A 6256-nucleotide genomic window follows, 5' to 3' on the forward strand; every position below is an offset into this window, starting at 1 on the left:
TGCTTATCTGCAGCATCCTTCTGTCAGTGAGAAGATGAAAACAGTGCTAGAAGACAATTCAGTACCTTTGGGACCTGAGTTAGCAGGTAGAATTGTGTTGGTGAGTCCCCCACAGCCACAGGCCTCAGAAGGAGACCAGGAGAGCAGAAGATGGCTCTTCTTAACAAGGTGAGCATTGAGATACAGGTCAGCTCCTCAGCTCAGAAGGGTTGACCATCATCTTGCCCACCTGTACACAAGCAGGATCTTCAAGTAGATAATGCCAAAGTTTGTCACTACCTTGACTGCAGGGCCAAGAGGCCATTCAGTTTTGAGCTCCTGCATTAATCTCAATGGGGTCATTTCTACATCTCATGCTTTTTTTTATGGTTCTTAGAAGGATTTGGACCAGACTGCTGTTCTTGCCACAGCCATAGAGAGAATTATTGATTGATATCATCTCCCCAGTGAATTTGCCTGTGCTTCTGGATACCAAAAGAGTTGTGGGAAGGCAGGTAGGGAGTTATCAGCACCAGTGTGATTAAGCCTGCAACCTCATTGCAAGGTGGATGAATCACCAATGCAAAAAAACCCCACAATTCTTGGCCTCAAGCTTATAGATATGCCAGCTGGTGAGAAGATTGGGTAGGTGGATGGATGGAAGGGTAGGAGCAACAGCTGAGAGAAAAAAAAGGACTTCAACCACACTTGAGGCAAGAGAGTTGACTGTAAGTTTTTGACCTCATTTACCCTCTCTGTTGTGGCCATGATTGCCACTAGGCAGCAGCTTTTCATCCTCTGCAGTTTTCAGCAGAAAATGGTGGTGGGTGAGTTCTCATTTTGGTTTATCCTCATGCACTGTTCTGACAATAAGTGTACATGCTGATTCACAAAGCAGATCACACCTGCCTGCCTTAACAATGGGAAGAACTTCAGCTGCCCACATTTAATCCATCCTTCACAGAATCACACAGAATCACAGAATCACCCGGGTTGGAAGGGACCTCAAGGATCATGTAGTTCCAACCCCCCTGCCTAGCAGGGCCACCAAACGTACACATTCAGATCAGGTTGCCCAGGACCCCGTCCAACCTGGCCTTGAACACGTCCAAGGACGGGGCATCCACAACCTCCCTGGGCAGCCCATTCCAGGGCCTAACCACTCTCCTTGTAAAGAACTTCCCTACCTATCCAACCTAAATCTTCCCTCCTTCAACTTGGATCCATTTCCCCTAGTCCTGCTGTTGTCAGCCCTTCTGAAGAGTTTACTCCCCTCCTGGGTGTAGGTTCCCTTCAGGTATTGATAGGCTGCAATGAGGTCACCCCGCAGCCTTCTCTTCTCCATCCTTATGTCTGTCAGGGTACAAAGTCAGCAGTGGGCCATACCTGAAGCTTCACAAAGATACACATCACCAAGCAAGTTAAATCTTCATTTTTTAATCCGTCATGTATAAATGGTTATCTTTCACCTCTTCCTGCAGTTGAGAAATGTGTGCAGGCAGATTGTGAAATCCTCAGACACGCTCATTATTCAAAACTGTTTTCAAATTGGTTTGCAGAATGTTTCCCATGTGCAGAGCCTAAGAGTATTTTGTAACAAAGAATTGGTTATCTGGGCTTCATTGGTGGGGTAACTCTTGCATTGCTGGGTTTATCTCAAGACAAGAAAACACAGTGCAATTAGCAAATTCTCATTGCCATCATCAAATGGCAATGCCAAATAGAATTCGTAAAATTTATTGCCAGCTGAAACATGTGCAAGTTAATAGCCTGTCTTCATTTAGATGTGAATTTGAAATTGTCACAAACTTAGGACAGTGTTTGAGACTCAGGTTATTATTTATAAGTGTGTGTTTAGACTGTTCATCCAGCTCTGATACTATATCTGTACCATCAGTTAAGTGGCAATGCACGTGGCAGAGTGGCAGCTCTGCAGCCTTGATTTATTCACCACCAGGTGCACTGGCTTCACGATCCAGTTTCTGGAGAAATATTTAAACCTCCAGCTGGCACAATGTAAAGTAAAATTCTAAATAAAAAAGTGACATTTAAGGAAAAAATAATGAGAGGTCTGGAGAGCAGCTGACTATACACAAAACCTTGGTGTGCTGCAAGAATAAAGAACTTCCCAGACACCGTGTTCCTACATATGTGCAAGACACATGCACAAGAACGGGGGTGACTGAGATCCACAGGCACAGTGTTTCAGTGCAGGCTGCCAAACCCTCTGGTGGAGCATCCTGGGCTGTCCTTATTGGAAGAAGGGAAGGTGAGGCCCCAATTTCCCACTGTGGTAACAAGCATAGATTGCCATTTCCTACTGCTCTGTGCAAGCATGCATAGACAGTGCAACTTGTCATGGTACCTGCAGTGTCTCAGGATTACTAGGAACTATCCCAAACACATAAAGCCCATCTCTTCTGTATCCAAAGGACATCCAGACATCCCCAAACACTGAACAGGGACATGTGCTTTTCTTATGCCCCTTGTACCAGTCAAAATGTAGTTTTCTTTAAGGACAAAGTATTCACGTGGTTCAAATTTATGTTAAAGAGAGCCTACACGGTATATTGAAATAGATGAAATAAGTATTGTAATTAAAAAAATCATTAGGAAGCCAACTTAGGTAAAAGAAAACAGTAGTAAATGAATAATCTGACTATTAAATTCTGTAATTCCTCTCAAGAACATCTGCCCTGTGCAAGTTGTTCAGTGTGTTAAGAGCCATTTTGTTCAGTGCCACTTATGAGTCACTAACAGACTTCTTTTGAAATGATTTCCAAAAGATCTTTTGAAAACCCATCTTGTTTGTGAGCTACATCTTTTGCGTATTGTTCCCTGAGAGATGCACCATCCCTTCTATGCGATGCATTTCTAATTAATTATTTGCTCTTATATACCACTACTCCACAGTGGCATGGGGAAAAAAATAAAAAATTGTTCCAGTTTGGTATTTTTCTATTCATGAAAGTTTTTACTGAAGGTTAGTACAGAGGAGAACAGCAGTGGTGTCCAAACAGAAGGGATTTCCTTAAGAATGCATGTAGCTGCTTACCTCTCAAGGATAACAGTGCTTTCCCATGCTTCTCTCTCCCCATCCCTGTGGGTATTTTGAACTTCAGTCTGGTGCAGGACATGTCACCATGTCACATGTCACCATACCACTACTGCCTTCTGTTGGGTGACTTTAGGCTAAGGAGAGGCTCATAGCCAGCAGTTCCTGCCTACATTGGGGCTTAGGCAGAGTCCTGCTGTGCACCCAAATCTTATCTGCCCGCCTGTGCCCTGGGCTGCCCCTTGGGAAGGAGAGAGACCTCTCTACCTCCAGAATCTCCTGTTGGCCAGGGTAAAAATATGAAAGCTGTTTAATAAGTTTCTACACCTATGTTAAGAAAATGAAGGATAAATATTTTTTTCCAGTGAGACAGTAGAAGGTATATCAGCATAATGTATTAATCCAGTTTGAAATTTGGGTAAGACCTCTCTAACCCACCTGGGATATGGGACCTGGCAGAAAAATGACACTTTTACATTGTAAGCAGGGTCATTTCTACCCTGCACTGCAGCCTCCAGAAAATACCTCCCCAGGAGTATATATACTCCCCTTTATTTGGGCTTTATTTGGCAGAATGTCAAAACCAATTATAAAAGAAGACCAGCTCTCTCCAGTTCTGTAGCACCATAGGACTGCTATCATCTTCACACCCAGTTCATTATCAGACACTCCTGACCTTTCTGGCACAGACAGCTACAGAGGAGATGGTTCAGTCTATGTGATTACAGGCTAATCACCGAGACTGCAAAGGTCTGGTGAGGAGCAGATGCTAGGCAGAGGAGCCCTAGCAACCCAGTAACGGGGAAAATGGAGCACACTGAATCTGCTGCACCTGAGACTGCCCAAAGGAGTGTTCCCCTATTGTGTGTGGTGCAAAACCACGAAGGTGAGCTATCTCCATCAGACACCTCAAAACCTGCCAAGGGTGTATGAGACATACGGGATATTTGGATACCTTTGGGATGGGACAAAGGTGGGGGAAAAGGAAGGGGTTGGGGCAAATTGGGGAAAACTGAGGTAAGAAGGGACAAAACGGCCTGGCCATGTGTAAGTGGGTTAGCAGGCAGTGTACTTGTGTGATTGAGCTCTGTGCTAGATCACCACAGCCTAACTGATATTCTGGTTAAACCCTATTTATAGCCATCTTCTGTTCTGAGTAGGAATGTGTGAATACCAGTGTGCTTCAAGCTGGACGTGTAGGCATATAGGATAAGAGATGGGCGTACCAAGAAGACTGTGAACTTAGTATGTCTAAGGAGCTGAGGAAACTGAGGAACCTGGGACCAGCTACTGGAATTAATCCAGGTAAGGCATTGTGTCACCCCTGAAGCTGGCTGTGTATGAGTGTTCCTGCCTGGAATCACTTCCCCACTGTCCAGACGTGGGGAAGCAGAGCTGCAGCAGCCTCTGCAATACTGTCGTCTGTTTAATTAATAGCGGACTATGTCCAGAAGTTAATCAAACTTGAGCAGAAATTATGAGAAACACAATTGTTTTTCCCCAGAAACAAACTTCAAGCCTTCTGGTCCCACCCTTGCCTCTCCACCTGCCATTTAGTTCTGCTGTCATGTTGTCTAGGCTTTTCATAACTCTCAAAATCAAGAAGAAAAATCACATTTTGTTTGCAAAATGGATCTCAAATCCAGCTCTGAAGTTTAGCCTCTATTGCCTCTCCATGAGCACTAGTGGCACCAGCCCTGTGTAACCTTTCCCAGTGTTTGTTTCACACATATGAAAGTACACAGATGGCCAATTATGCCAGTGACTGCACTGAATTATGATGTATAATTAGAGATGGGAGCAAGTTTCTAAGTTGGGAAAAAGTCAGGTCTGATTTTTTAGACTTTTGGATTCATGGGATTTGGGGAGGCAGCTGGTGTGGTCCTCCTTTATCTGAACATTCAGTGCTTTACCTCCATGTGGGATCAGGAGTTGTGCTCAGTGATCCTCGCGAGTCCTTTCCAACTCAAGGTATCTCATGGATCTATGACTTAAGGTACAGATTTTTCAGTTTCTTGCAAAATACTTCAGCTTGAGAGAGGAAATACACCACAAGAAGAGGGAGGTAGCAGTATTATTTATACAAATAACTTAGCTGAGGAATAAGCCCACTCCTCCTCCTACCCAAGCTTGAGATGAATTAGTGGCATTCATTTCTACCCTGCTATGTTCCACAAGAAACACAAGATTGTACTTTTCACTTCAAGCTTGAGTAAAAAGACATGACTGTGACAAATCAAACCTTTTGGACCACCACCAAGTCTGAATTAATACTAGAAGAATTACATGCAGCCTGGTATATTGTTCTCTTCTTTCAAGTTTATTCTGGTAGAAAAGTAATTAGCTCTTGAAGCACAGTTGAACCTTGCCTACTTTATACTAAAACCTGACTCACTGGAAGTCGCTACAGTTTTCAAATTCATGTGCATGAAATGAAAGCAGTGAACTGCAAAAATCAATACTTCTCAAAAGATACTTTCATCTGATATCTTTTGTTTAATGTCATTTCAGATAATATGGAGTTGTTGATCAGTCACTAAAATACAATTATGGTATGTTTTGTAAGAAATGACATCTTAATAGAAAAGCTTCCTCACCCCTCAAAAGACGACTGCTGTGATCCACTACTGGAGTGAGAGGGGAAAAGATGTTTGATTTCATGAACCATCTAGAGAGTGGGTGTAAGGCACTCGGCAATTGTTCTTCAATATAATTGAAATATAATTGACTATTGTTTACTTCCATACATTTAGCAATAATGGAACCTATTTCTAAGGCAGCAAAGTGTTAAATGCCTGACAAATCTGCCAGAAGAATTTTGCTGGATATACTTATTAAATTTCTGACAAGAATGTAAACACATTGCTCTATGCATTATTTTTTTTACAGCTTTTGTTTCATCTCCACTTGGCCAAATACAGTATTTTTCAGCCAGTAGATCCATCAGAACATTTATCAGTTTCCAACCTTCCTTTTCATTATTGAGGTTCAGCTTTGAAGAGTTATTACAAACATTTTAAAACTGTATCTATGAAAAATACATAAAATGCAAAATAAATGATAAAGGACGTGCTCATTGCAATTTTTAGGTTGTCAAGTAAAAAATGTTTATGAAATGAAATGCAAACTTCAAAAAAGCAACAGTGTGGCATGCAATAATTTGTAGTAAATCTTTTTAATAAGTAGCTACATGTATATAGTTCTTCCTCCTGTGACAAACTA

The sequence above is a fragment of the Tympanuchus pallidicinctus genome, unplaced genomic scaffold, assembly GCF_026119805.1.
Source record: "Tympanuchus pallidicinctus isolate F22 unplaced genomic scaffold, pur_lepc_1.0 scaffold8, whole genome shotgun sequence".
Classification (NCBI taxonomy): domain Eukaryota; kingdom Metazoa; phylum Chordata; class Aves; order Galliformes; family Phasianidae; genus Tympanuchus; species Tympanuchus pallidicinctus.